We start from the raw sequence: 15306 nt of genomic DNA on the forward strand, positions 1-15306 counted from the left end.
GGATTCAGGCCAAAAGCGGTGTGCAGTACTGCTTTTGGCCTGAGGTGGGGGGGGGGCGTTCAGAAATGCACGGAAAGACCCGAGGACAGTTCGGCTGACCTCGGCAAACCTCGGAAAGTCTCGTGAACGGAGTCTTTCCGAGGTCAGTCAAAGTGTCCCTCGGGCCTTTCCGGACGTTTCCGAGGCTCTCCGGCGGCCCCCGCCTCTGGCCACATGCGGTATTGCATTCCATTGAAGTCAATGCGGAACAAATTATTTTCGTTTCTATTGACTTCAATGGGAAAACTCGCTTCGATATGCGAGTACATTGAATTACGAGCATTCTCCTGGAATGGATTATGCTCGTAATCTGAGGTTCCACTGTATATACAGAAATGTAATGAGCAGATTGGAGTGAATTACAGGACAGCAGTGGCGCCCCTATCTATCATGAGCAGAGACATGGGGGGGGGGGCAATCAGCAGTACAAGTCTTCTTGTCCAAAAGTGGGAATGCTGGGACTTGTAGTCCTTGTGGGAAGGGCTCCGCTTGGCATTGGATAGAGCTGTGATTGGACAAATATACCATCTCTGGTCACATGACAAGAAAATGTTTTCCTCATCCCGCCCACTGAACAGAAATCCAATCCATTGGAGGAGAGTGTTCTGAGGAGGCGTGCCTATCATAGGACTCCGCCCCTCCTCAGTGATGTGTCTGGTAACGGGTTTCCCCCATTCCCCGGATGTGCAGTGAATGAAGGTTGGGTGTTTAGGTGGAACTAGATTACATTTATCTGATAGAAGACAATGTGTGCTGTGAGCGCCCCCTGCTGTCTCCTCCAGCTCTTCTCTCTGCATCCTCTCCTGAGCTCTGCACAAAGCTGACTGACAGCTCCGCTGTACGCTGCTATTCATCCTAAACTCACGGCACAGCTGACGTTTGGGGGCGTGGCTCTGCTAGGCCTCCACCTCTCTTCCCTGCGCAGTTTGTGGGCGTGTCTTATCCCTGATGTGGAAGTCCAATGAGAGCGGGTATTATGCTGTGTGTAACTTGTCCGGCGAATGGGAGAAAAGTGCTGTGTGTCGGCATGTGGCCAGAGAAAGCGATGCTGTGATTGGCTGTCCCTATAATACAGCAGAGTGGTGGCGCCCCCTATCTATTATGAGCAGAGACATGGGGGGGGGGTCCATCCAGCGGTATAAGTCCAATCCTCTTGTGTAAGGGTGGGAATGCTGGGACTTGTAGTTCTTAGGAGGCAGGCTCGCACTTTTCTTCTCTGAATATAGATAGGTGACATGTGATTGGACAGATGTTTATATCTGAAGACGATGTGTGCTGTGAGCGCCCCCTGCTGTCTGCTCCAGCTCTGCTCTCTGCGTCCTCTCCTGAGCTCTGCGCAGAGCCGAGTATAGAGATAGGCGATATGTAATTGGACAAATATACCATCTCTGGTCACATGATAAGAAAATGTTTTCCTCACCCCGCCCACTGAACAGAACTCCCGTCCATTGGAGGAGAGTGTTCTGTACTGAGGAGGCGCGTCTGTCATAGGACTCCGCCCCTCCTCAGTGAGGTCTCTGGGGGCGGGTTTCCCCCATTCCCGGATGTGTAGGAAGTGAAGGTTACCATAGATGTTTATGTGTAACTAGATCTAGATTTATCTGAAGACGATGTGTGCTGTGGGCGCCCCCTGCTGTCTCCTCCAGCTCTGCTCTCTGCGTCCTCTCCCGAGCTCTGCGCAGAGCCGACTAACGGCTCCTTTGTGTGTTGCTTAGTGATATTAGCGGTTGAAGCTGACGTCACAGCGTGGGGGCGTGGCTATGCTATAACTCCGCCCCCTCACGGTTTATGAGCGTGGCTTGTCCCTGTTCCGATGGTCCAATGATAGCGGGCATTAGGCTGTGCTGCTGTACTATGAATGGGGGAATGTGCTGTATCGGGGTGTGCCCAGGGCAGGCGATGCTTTCATTGGCTGTGCACACCATGAAGAAGCCTACACACACCCACTACAATACTCAGTGTGAGCCCCTCCAACCAACATGACTGATTAGTACAAGGAAAGTGAATGATGAAATCATAGAGTTATATATATAGTTATATGTGTGGTATAAGCCCTTCCTGCCGAGCGTACACAGATGTGCGGCCTCAGCTTTCGGGGGGTTATACTGGGATGATGCCCACAGCTGCAGGCATCATCCCATTACTGTTTTTTAAAGCGCCCCCGTCGCCGCGAGCGAGAACGCATACGGAAGTCGCCCCCACATATGTAAATGGTGTTCAAATCACACATGTGAGGTATCGCCGCGATCATCAGAGCGAGAGCAACAATTCTAGTACTAGACCTCCTCTGTAACTCTAACCTGGTAAATGTAAAAAAAATTGAAAGCGTCACCTATGGAGATTTTTAGGTACCGTAGTTTGTCGCCATTCCACGAGTGCGTGCAATTATAAAGCATGACATGTTTGGTATCTATTTACTTGGGTAACATCATCTTTCACATTATACAAAAAAACTTTACTGTTTTTTTTTTTTTTAATTCATGAAAGTGTCCCTTTTCCCAAAAAGTTGCTTTTAAAACACCACTGCACAAATACCGTGTGATATGTAATATTGCAACAATCGCCATTTTATTCTCTAGATTCTCTGCTAAAAAAATATACCATATAACACGCACTTTTTTCCCCTTAAAATCAGGGGGAAATCGCGGGTGCATGTTATACGCCGATCCCCTGCGATCCCTCGCTGACTGTGAGCGGAGCGATCGCCGGCCACCCATATACATAGATAGCCGAGTGTACTCGGCTAGCTCCGCTCACAGTCACGCCCAGTCCCGCCCTATGATGGACTGGGTGTGACTGTGAGCGGAGCTAGCCAATTACACTCGGCTATCTATGTATATGGGCGGCGCTCGGCTCCGCTCACAGTCACGCCCATCCCGGGCGGGACTACGAGTGGAGCCGAAAGTGGCCGAAAGCCGCCGCAAGTCACGGCTCTGTGTATCTCGGCGCCATTTTCAAACTGCAGTGACACTGACATGTCACTGCAGTTTTTTACTGCAGCCTGGGCAAAGCTGCAAATGACACCAAGGCTGCAAATGACACTGGACAAGCATGCAGATGGACACTGACAAGGCTGCAGATGGACACTGATAAGGCTGCATTGATGGGCATTTAAATGTAAGTTTTTTTCCTTAAAATTCCCTCCTAAACTTGGGGTGCGTGTTATACGCCGATAAATACGGTATATAATGTTTGGGGGCTCTAAGTAATTTTCTAGCAAAAAATACGGATTTTAACTTGTAAACACCAAATGTCAAGAAAGAGATAATACAGGAAGGTGCCCACCTACCTCACGCCCTATGTACACAGAAGGGGGTCTCCAGCCCCGGGTTCAGGCAGGATTGTCTTTCCAATAGCAGCACCTCCTCCCAGGATCAATGGAGCAGGTGGGGCTGGGGACAGAAAGTCACGCCACTGACAGGTGTATGTCAGGGCTTTCACCATGATCACCCTTCCTAGGGAGGGAAGGGGCAATGAAGTTAAAGGGAAGGGGACACCCTAAAAGCACTAGGAACACCCAAGTGTGGGGGGGATGGTGATGATGGCATTTCAGCAGGCACAGGGTTATAAAGTAGAGTTGGGGATGGGCAGCACATAATTCTCTTCTTGGTCACAGGACCCGCAGTCAGCTTAAAGCTTCTCCAGGCTCTGGAAGTAGGGTCTGAAGTCCACTCTCCGCTGACATCACTGCAATCAGTCGAGGCAGAGCATCATCCCGACTTCCCAAGTCTGGATCCGCCAGCTGCCTTGATTTATGGCAGTCTCAGCGGCTCAGTGAGATGCTGAGATGGCCGCTCCCCGCCCCTCCACAGCTCAACGCTCCAATGCGCGTGGAGAAGCAGAGAGACGCTGACTTGACAGTCAGCAGCTCTCCTCTTGGGGATCTGTGAAAACCGAGCCATCAGCGATGTTCGGTGGCTTGGTTCTCAGTGCAGAGATGGCGGGGGGGGACAGCTGCAGCATCGGCCTGATGTAACCTGTATAATTAATATGTTTTAGGGTTGCCATCTCTTCCCTTTAAACCCGATCTGGAAGAATCCCGACCATATTGTCGGCATCCACCCCACTGCCTGATTTACAGCTGGCTCCAGCTCTCGGTGCACCACTGAGAGCTGAAGCAAGCTGCACCCACCTCCAGTTTGTATCCAAAGCACAGGCCCTTAGATGACATATTTGGTGGTGGATCTAAAATACATTGCAGCTATTCATGATTTCCTCTACTTACAGGGGACGATGAACAGTCGCTGCAGATGACAGAGATCTGGGGAAATGAAGGTGTGGTGCGGGCTGCCTCTGAAGGATTTGTCGCTATCAAAACCGACAGTAAGTTATGTAGTAGGAAGTATTTAAAGTGGTGTTCCGGCCAAAATTATACTTTTTAAATAAAAATACCCCTATAATACACAAGCTTAATGCATTCCAATAAAGTTAGTATGTAAACTAAGGTCTGTTTTGTTAGTTTATAGCAGTAATTTGTTATTTTATAATCTTACAGCAGGCTGTGGCCATCTTAAGTCTGGGCATCTGAAGCCAGACTGTATTTCTTCCTGGATCTCATCCTTGCAGATATCGCACATGCTCAGTGCAGCACAAGCAGTGTAATAGGTTTCAGGTCGGGTTTCCATAGCAACGGCAGTGTCAGAGGAAGTTGGCGCCCCTTCCCAGAAGGCATTGCAAACAGGAAATGATGCGATGGGCCGCGGCCAGGGAGGAGGAAGTGAAAAATGAATAAAGCAGATATACAGTAAGTGCTGAGAAAATTTTTTTTTTAAATATCCAATTTGTTTACAGTGCACAGTTTAGTGAGGGATGCTGAAGAGTTGTAAAAGTGGGTGGAACTCCACTTTAACAAAGTATCTGATACAAGAGCCATCTGCTGTTCCTGGGACTGTGTAATAAAAAATACATTCTTCCATGATTATTGTCTCTGAAGGTTCTTATTTATCAAGGTTATAGCATAGCTGGTAGTAGTCACCTTCAACTGGACTTGTTCTATAATGTTGAACACAGTTCATAGCTTCTCCAGTACTGAAGAAGTGGGTTGGAGAAGTTATGAAGCATCAACAGCATTACAGAATAAGTCCAGCTGAATATGAATAACTACTGCTAGCTATGCTAAGATTATGGGTACCAAACTAATAAAGATAAAAACCCCGTTGAATCCACACCACTAATCAGTCAGTTAGTGAGCAATGGCTGGTTCGTCTTACAGACGGGATACCTCCTATGTACCAGTGATTGAACAGAACTAAAGAATTGAGAACACAGATATGTCTCAAGAAAGGTAAAAATTCGGAGGGTCAGCCACAGTCTATTGCACAAAATATTAGACTTTATTGATGAAAAAATAAAAAGCGTATGGTACATCAGAGGTGGCGCGAATGGGTGCCTGACCACCAGTGTACCACGCCCCATTCAGTTCATTGATGTGACAGGCTGGATGTAACATCTGAGACTCTTTAAGCATAGAGCAATGTCAAATCTGGTCCTTATGATATCGATATAGTTATAACAAAGTACGGAGAGTTCACCTCTCATAGGTGCTTACCTCTCCTGGAGTGTTGTAGTTTATGACAGTGATTTCCAAAAAGTCTCTGTATATTTGCTCTACACAGTTTCACTTTCACAACTGTAAATGGATCATTTCCTTGTAGACAAAATTCTTGTTTTCCTCACATCCATAAATGACAAAAAGTCTTCACCATTTGGTTATAGGGAAGTTGACTGTGATAGGCGATGCATTTGTCAGGAACCATTCTCAGTAGTGGTCAAATTCATTGAGGCAAATTATAGAAGCTGAGTGTCATCGTATCCCATGATGGAAAGCCCCAGGAGTCGCGTTTCGTGCAGCTCATCTGCACTTCAAGATTATGGGTACGTAAGATTGGTAAAGATTAGAAGGGTCAGCCGGAGGACCAACAGCTGCTTCACTGTTGCCAGGGCATGTTAGGAGGTAACACAGCCCCTTCTCTAAAAACCTCTGTGCATATATTATATTTTTAAATTACATCATGGTACCAAAATTTAAAGATACCCCGTTACCACCTGCTAAACTGGAAACTAAAATCAGATGGGATTTTTGTATAAGGAGAACTTACAAACACCTCTGTTGCAGAGATATCTTGGAGGCAATATACAGAGGAAAAAGGCTTCTGTTTCTTGGGTAAACCACACGCATCCAGCACCTCAGATTGCTCAGACTCCACACCAGTGCTCAGCTAAGTAACAAACTGTTGTGGAAATGCTATTAAGATGTATTCAATATGTATTGTCAGTGTCTCCCAGTGTTAGTTCTGCTGCAGCCCACTCTTTAGAGCGGGCCAGGGCAGACCGGTGCCAGTTAGAGACCCATTGGTAGTGAAAAGCTTCCTGTAAGATGTAGAGAAGTGTTTGCAGAGTGGGGATATGTCCACCAGCGAGGGGCCCCTGTGCAATGCACAGACGATCGTCTGGGGGGGAGTGTGTTCACTCTGTGAAGACATTATCGGTTATGGAGGAATGTACACTCATGTCTTTCTGTGTGTATGATCAGCACATAGGGGGACTATGACATGTCCCTGCAGATAATCTTCCATCCACAGGAATGGTAGAATAATCTGGGTATGCATTGTTCTCTTAACAATGCAGAATAAGGATTCACACCAATGGTAAAAACGTGAGTCTTTCTGTGCGTTGGGCAGTGTTCATGATTTCTGATGCGCTAATCTCACTACATGTGGCTTTCTTTGGCTAGCTGGAGAGCACAGCTTAGAGGTCCAAGGGGCGGCAAATCATACACACTGCTCTGCACAGACACTCCCATACACTTCCCTAGTCATTGTTCATTGGTTGAGATTTGTATAACTCCTGTTTTGAAGGAATGCCTGAGCTTGGTTGGCCGATTGTGAAGCCACCAGGCTCTATTGTCATCGCTATTATAAATAAACAGAGCACAGGCTCTCCAGGCAAGTCTGTCTGTGGGGCTAAGGATGTGAGGACGGTGGTTATGTCTGTGTTACCCGGGAAGCATGGGTGTACTAAGATGCATAATACCAAAAAGCTGAGAAGTGGGCTTATTAGCGCAGGAGACATGGATTACGCAAAGCGTATAGTGGATTATCCACATCACAAACCAAACAAGAAAACTGTCCACAATTTTAAAAAACAGCAGTGAGAACGCCTGGATGTATTTTGCTCTACAGTGGATTTCATTTTCCTGTTTGATATCTTGGTGGCAATCTTGCTGCAAAATTGACACTTCCAGGAGTTTTAGATAAACAGTATGAAAGGCCCCTGGAATGCTTTCTATCAATGCTTCCAGAAGTGATGATTTTGCTGTAGGATTGCCACCAATATATCGCTGAGTGGAACAACATGGCTAGTTTCTGTAAGTTTTCCTAAAGCAGATTCCCTGCCTGTCTGTAATCTGCAGCGTGGCATGTGGTGGCAAGGTCTCCTTAACTTCTTTGCATCCTAAGAAATCTTTTCATTTCTGTGCTTCCGTGTTAAAAGCAGCATTTTTTTGCTAGAAAATTACTTAGAACCACCCAAAAATAATTAGGGCTGCGGATATTAACGATTAATTCCTCGATTAATCATTCATTTTTTTGATTGATCAAAATTCTTTTGATCGGTACTCACCTCTCTGCCGGCTTCCGGGTCTTCAGGGAGTTCCGTCGGAGATCCGGTGACGTCACGGACATCGACGTCACCGGACTCCTTCCCCAAGTGCCTCCATCCTGTTTTCTTTCTCCTGTTGCGCCCGGGAGAGAGGAAAGAGGAAGTATGAAGAAGACACGGCTGGAGAGGACAACAGCAAGGTGAGTAGTACACTACCACTGTGCTCCCGCGGAGAACGGGGGGGGGGGGGGGGGGGCGTTCGATGTGACACAGGCAAGGCTGCATTTGGTGGGACACAGGCAAGGCTGCATTTGGTGGGACACAGGCAAGGCTGCATTTGGTGGACAGAGATCTGTATGTGCGTTTATAATAAATCTAAATTAGTCGATTAATCAATTAATTGAGCACGAAAATTTTAATCAGTAACAGCCCTAAAAAAAATATATTTCCTGAAAGAGCAGAAGCGATGTGGCAATTAAAATTTTTTATATCACATGATATTTGCTTGTTTATGAAACGCATATTTTTAGGAAAAAAACAAAAAATAATTTTACTACACACAAATACAATATAATAATTTTTTGGTAAATAAATCAGATGTGGTTGCCTCGAGCAGAATACCAGTAAAATACAAACCAGACATGTCAATACTCAAAATTCTGCGCACCTTTGAAATTTTGAAAAAAATCGCAGTATCTAAAATTATTTATTTATTTTTTTTTTTTTATTTTAGTTTTGGATAGAGTGGAAATGGATTAGAACATCTGTCAGTTTTTATTGTGCTCTGTGTCCCCCTTTGGGAGATTCACCCTCTCTATTTGTCCTTTTTTTCCATTATCATTGAAAGTGAAAAAATCCCAAATTGTGGGTTGTCCCCAGAAAAGTAATAGAGGGGAAATCTTGCAATGGGGACAATAGTTATGGTTATCTGGGGGTCCCCAGGGGATTCTTTTAATTTAAAGGGATTTCCTTTTACTTCCTGTTTTGGCTATGGGACAGGAAGTGAAGGTAAATCTCCCCAATGGGGCACAGATGGCAAAAAAATAAACTAACAGGGGTTATGACTCTCCCTTAGGGCTAATGCACACCATAGAAATGCATTCCGGATGCTTTTCTGCCTGCGCCTTTTTGACATGTTTTAAATGCTTTCCAGTGCATTTTTATTCCCCCTCTTTTTTCTTCACCTTAAGGATAATGTGTGTTCCAGTGCATTTTTGGTGCATTTTACTGCATTCCAATACAGTTCAGTGCAGAAGAAATGTAGCATGTTCTACTTTTTTCTAGAACTGGAACTGACAGCACTGGTGTGAACTATACCATTGAAAACCATATAACCTACTATTCATACATTTTTGATGCAGAAAAAACCCCACACTGAACTGCATGTGGTGTGAACTGGCCCTTAATCTATCCAAAATGAAAAAAGTTTTCCCTATAGCTCTAATTTAACCATGAATGATGGTCTTATAATTATTGCTCTCACTTCATGTGTGGCACAGTCACTGTTTATATAAATGTGCGGACCCTATATGCATGTTTGCATAAATGTGTATGCATGGGGAGGAGGGGGTTCTTTTAACCAGCACGTTAAACTCCTTTCCCACATAGTGCTGAATACTGAAAATTGGCCTGTCATGCTTTAAAGTGGTTGTAAAGGTAAGCATTTTTTTAACTTATTGCATTCTCTGCATTAAGTTAAAAAAAAAAAATCTTATAATATCAGTGCCCCCCAGCTCTCCTCTTAAACACTTACCCGAGTCCCTTAAATAATCCAGAGCTATGCTCAGCTTCAATTCTTCTCTCCTCTCTTCCCGTTGGCACAAACTTGGCTGAGAGCTCCCGCTGTTGTCAGTCAAATGCTGTGAGAAGGGAGCGGTGGCCGGGGCTGAGCCACACTGTGCGTGTCTATTTTCTCTCAAACTAACAAATTTATAACAGTGTATATAGTTTCCGATCAGGAAAGTCTATTCATTTGAAAATCCAATGTTAAAAGCAAACGATAATTTGAAGTACTTTCAAACAGCTTTCATCAAGTCATCGAACACACTGAGAATTTTTGTACGAATGTTAATATGAATAATTGTTCAAATGTTCGTTTGAACATCTACTAGTAGGTGGCGGGCTTAAACACATACACACACATACTATCAATCCAAAGGACCTACCTCACATACATTTACACAAGGATAGGACCATACTATTTTTTGTCATCAGTCTCTGCCCTTAAAGAGCTAACAATCTAAAGGTCCAATATCACATGCATACATACACACATATTAGGGCCATATTGTTCATTCACATTAATCCCTGTCCTGAAAGATCTTACAATCAAAATGCCCAACCTTACATACATACATACACACACGCACTGACTGAATGGAGATTACCCAAGCTGTCCACACAGACAACAAAGGTGAGGATTCTCAGCAGTGTTGTGGCGCAGAGTCTAGGAAACCACCTTCTCTTCTCCAAAGCTCTTGTTGGTGGTGATAGGCTGCCCTGCGAACATTTTCCATGTTCCCGTCATCTGAATCACTCTGGTCCTAAAAAAACACATAGAAATGGATTAGAATTTGTTCTAAAGCTTAATTTTTTTTAAAATTATTAATCTTTTCATATTTACAATCTCGGTTCAATGTGTTTGCACAGAGCAGCCCCAATCCTTCTCTTCTGGTGTCCCCCACTGGTGTTCCTGGCTCCTCCTCTTTAGCGAGTGCCCACATAGGAAGCAGCTTCCTACAGAGGAAATTGTGCAGGCTCGATCACGACCTGCCCACACAGACAGCGAAGGTGAGGATTCTTGCAAGGTGCAGAGTCCATGGAACCATCTTGTCCAGAGTTCCTGTAGGTGGAGATTGATTGCGCTCCAGATAATTCCCAAGTTGCGGTACCGTGAATCACTCTGGTTCTAAAATAATACATAGAAACAGATTTATAATGATTAACCACTTCAGCTCCGGAGGATTTGGCTGCTCAATGACCAGAGCACTTATTACAATTTGGCACTGCGCTGCTTTAACTGGTAATTGTGCGGTCATGCAATGCTGTACCCAATCAAAATTTGCGTCTTTTTTCCCCACAAATAGAGCTTTCTTTTGATGGTATTGGATTGCCTCTGCAATTTTTATTTTTTGCGATATAAATGGGAAAAAAAACAAAATTTTGAAAAAAAAAATTATATTTTCTAATTTTATTAGGAACCCAATAAACTCAATTTTAGTCATACATTTAGGCCAAAATGTATTCAACCACATTTCTTTGGCAAAAAAAAGTCAATAAGCGTATATTTATTGGTTTGCGCAAAAGTTATAGTGTCTACAAACTAGGGTACATTTTCTGGAATTTACACAGCTTTTAGTTTATGACTGCCTATCTCATTTCTTGAGGTGCTAAAATGGCAGGGCAGTACAACCCCCCCCCCCCCCCCCCCCAAATGACCCCATTTTGGAAAGTAGACACCCCAAGGAAATTGCTGAGAGGCATGTTGAGCCCATTGAATGTTTTATTTTTTGTCACAAGTAACTGAAAAATGACTAAAAAAAAAAAAAATTTCACAAAGTTGTCACTAAATGATATATTGCTTGCACGTGCCATGGTTATATGTGGAATTACACCCCAAAATACATTCTGTTGCTTCTCCTGAGTATGGGGATACCACATGTGTGGGACTTTTTGGGAGCCTAGCCGCGTACTGGACCCCGAAAACCAAGCACCGCCTTCAGGCTTTCTAAGGGCGTAAATTTTTTATTTCGCTCCTCACTGCCTATCACAGTTTCGGAGGCCATGAAATGCCAAGATAGCACAAAACCCCCCAAATGACTCCATTTTGGAAAGTAGACACCCCAATATTTTTGCTGAGAGGCATGGTGAGTATTTTGCAGATCTCGCTTTTTGTCACAAAGTTTTGAAAATTGAAAAAATAAATACATTTTTCTTTTCTTTCTTTATTTTCAAAAATAAATGAGAGCTGCAAAATACTCACCGTGACTCTTAGCAAATACCTTGGGGAGTCTACTTTCCAAAATGGGGTCATTTGGGGGGTTTTGTGCTATCTGGACATTTCAGGGCCTCCGTAACTGTGATAGGTAGTGAGGAGTAAAATCTCAATTTTACGCCTTTAGAAATCCTGAAGGCGGTGCTTGGTTTTTAGGGTCCTGTACACCAGCGGTCCCCAACCTTTTTGGTACCGGGGACCGGCGTTGTGGAAGAAAATTGTGCCAAGGCCCGCAGGGGTTATGCTGATTTTCGCGGGCAATTTATTGGGGCAATGGCTGGTGTTAGCGCTTCAATCATCACGGCACCATGGTTGATATGGTATCAAGATTAAAGAAGCTCATTATTTCTATTATTGTATTGTAATATAGAATGAAATCATAATAAGAATACTCACCATAATTCAGAATGTGCCACCAGATGCGGATTGCCACTTGCCACGTCGTCTGCCACCAGATGCAGATTGTCACTTGCCATGTGCCTGCCACAAGATGTGTTTTGTCCCTTGCCACGTCGCATGTTACCAGATGCAGATTGTCACTTGCCTCGTTCGCCTGTCACAAGACGCAGATTGTTACTTGCCACATCGCCTGCCACCAGATGCGGTTTGTCACTTGCCACGTCGCCTGCCATGAGATGCTGCATGTCATTTGACACGTCGCCTGCCACCAGATGTGGATTGTCACCTGCCACCACATGAAGATTGTCACTGCAGTGGTGGCGGCACAGGCGTGCGCATTAGTTCAGAGGCAAGTCTGGAGTAGTAGGTAGTGAGGGAGAACAGCGGTGATGGGGACGGGCGGTGAGAGATGATCTCATCTCTCTGTTTCCCTGCCTCACCTCCAGCAGTGTAGCGGTGTTCTGCCGCGCTGTGTGGGCGGTAGAGCAGTGATGCAGGCAGGCGGTGAGAGATGATCACATCTCTCTGTTCCCCCGCCTCACCTCCAGCAATATAGCAGCCCCACTGTGAGCAAGGAACAGGCGGTAAGAGATGATGTCATCTCTCTGCTCGCTCCGCCGCCACACGTCAGACAATGCAGCCTTCGCGGCCCGGCTGCAACAGGCCACTGCCCAGTAGTGGGCCGCGGCCCGGGGGTTCGATGACCCCTGCTGTACACAACTAGGCTCCCAAAAAGTCTCACACATGAGGTATCCCCGTACTCAGGAGAAGCAGCAGAATGTATTTTGGGGTGTAATTCCACATATAACCATGCCATGTTTGAACAATATATCATTAAGTGACAACTTTTTGCAAAAAAAAAAAAAAAAAGTGTCAATTTCCCAGAATCTTGTGGCAAAATATAAAGTATTCCATGGACTCAACATGCCTCTCAGCAAATAGCTTGGGATGTCTACTTTCCAAAATGGGGTCATTGGGGGGGTTTAAACTGTCCTGGCATTTTATGCACAACATTTAGAAGCTTATGTCACACATCACCCACTCTTCTAACCACTTGAAGACAAAGCCCTTTCTGACACTTTTTGTTTACATGAAAAAATTTTTTTTTTGCAAGAAAATTACTTTGAACCCCTAAACATTATATTTTTTAAAGCAAAGGCCCTACAGATTAAAATGATGGGTGTTGCAATTTTTTTTTCACACAGTATTTGCGCAGCGATTTTTCAAACGCAATTTTTTTGGAAAAAACACACTTTTTTTTATTTTAATGCACTAAAACACACTATATTGCCCAAATGTTTGATGAGATAAAAAAGATGATCTTAGGCCGAGTACATGGATACCAAACAAGACATGCTTTAAAATTGTGCACAAACATGCAGCGGCGACAAACAACATGCATTCTTAAAAGCCTTTACAGGTTACCACTTTAGATTTACAGAGGAGGTCTACTGCTAATATTACTGCCCTCGATCTGACCTTCATGGTGATACCTCACATGCATGGTGCAATTGCTGTTTACATATGACGCTAAACCGACGCTTGCATTCGCCTTTGCGTGTGAGCACGGGGGGACAGAGGTGCTTTTTTTTTTTTTTTATTTAACTTTTTTATTTTATCTTTAAACTGTTCCTTTCATTTTTTTTTTTTTTTTTAATCATTTTTATTGTTATCTCAGGGAATGTAAATAACCCCTATAATAGCAATAGGTAGTGACAGGTACTCTTTTTTTAAACAAATTGGGGTCTATTAGACCCTAGATCTCTCCTTTGCCCTCAAAGCATCTGACCACACCAAGATCGGTATGATAAAATATAGGATGGAAAAAATACCGCGCTGTATGATGGTGAAATAAATCGTGCAAATAGTGACACAAAAATTGACCTTCATCAATTATTACAAAAAAGCGTACCCTGAAAAAAATATTGAATACCAATAAGAGCAGCCGCTAAATGTGGGATACACACAAAAACATATAAAATAAAAGGTAGCAGCGCTAATACCATTAATGACAAACATTAAATTGTGATAAACACCAAAATAGAAAATATACAGTATATTGCATAAACAATCATGTATAAAAAAATCATATATAAAAAATTGTCCAATCTAAATAAATGTGAAAAGCCTTAAGCCCATATCTCAGTCTTCATTGTGACAATTCAATAAGAAGAGTGAATAATTCCTCCACCGCACCGCTGTGGTGACACCATATAAAATCCACAAGGCAAGCTCTAAAAGCTTGCGACCTTATACCCGGTCGGGGACTTTATCCAGAGGGAATATCTGTGGGAAGTATTCCACCAAGCTTCACAGAGGGATCAGTCACAGCACAGACCAATTATGCATACAAATCCAAGGTACCAGAATGGATAACACTCAGGAGTTCCCCGGAAAAAGGAAAGGAATCGACATAGCGTAATCCTTTCCTGTTCAATCTGCAGCTCTGTAATTTTCTCATAAAATGCTTCCCCCAATTTCCCAATGGCGCTGTTTATATTCGGCAAAACCTAAGTCATGAAATCCTCGTAGCTTCCGGTTTCTTAGGCCATAGAGATGATTGGCGCCATTCTGGTCTCTGATCAGCTCTATGATCAGCTGGCGGAACCACCGGCTGCATTCTCGGGTTCCCTGTTGGGACAGGAGAGCCAGAGAAAACCATGGAAGACGGTGGGAAGGGGGGGGTGTTCCATCTAACTGCTTGTAAAAGCAGTCTAGAGGCTAATTAATCGCCAGGATTGCTTTTACATGAAAGCCAACCGCTGGCTGAAAAAAATGATACCAAGATGACACCTAAGCCTGCAGGCATTATTCTGGTATAACCATTCAAAGTCCAGCAACATACCAGTACATTGCTGGTCTTTGTTGGGCATACATTGTAATGTTCTTTTTTTTTCATGCAGCCTGTGTACCTGAAAACAAAAAAATGGTTAACGATAAAACACAGTAAACAGTAAAGTATAAAAGAATTACATACCTGAAAAGCAAACATGATAAAACATAGTAACAATAAGCATAGAATACAGTAAAAAAAAGAGCAGAACAATAGAGAGAGAGAGAGATAACAATAAAACAATAAAATAAAACAACTATTTTTGTTTTTTTTATTTTATATATTTTTATATTTATTTTTTTACATTTTTATTTGTAACTGTAACGGTTGTAGTGGTTGTAATGCTCGTAGTGGTTGTAACAGTTCGGCACAGGAAAAAGAGCTCCTGTCAGCGACTGCTTCAAACACTACCAAAAAAACTGTTAGCGTTCGCAGGGAACGC

At 43.8% G+C, this 15306-nt stretch overlaps 1 long non-coding RNA gene across 1 annotated transcript; it reads left to right on the plus strand.

Moving 5' to 3' along the window:
- Positions 1-960: 960 nt before the first annotated feature.
- On the plus strand, positions 961-4906 carry LOC141147684 (uncharacterized). The gene is made up of 3 exons (XR_012245102.1): positions 961-1010; positions 4267-4362; positions 4535-4906. It is a non-coding gene; the product is annotated as an uncharacterized lncRNA (long non-coding RNA).
- Positions 4907-15306: the final 10400 nt, after the last annotated feature.

Source organism: Aquarana catesbeiana, linkage group LG06 (genome assembly GCF_042186555.1).
Source record: "Aquarana catesbeiana isolate 2022-GZ linkage group LG06, ASM4218655v1, whole genome shotgun sequence".
Lineage (NCBI taxonomy): Eukaryota > Metazoa > Chordata > Amphibia > Anura > Ranidae > Aquarana > Aquarana catesbeiana.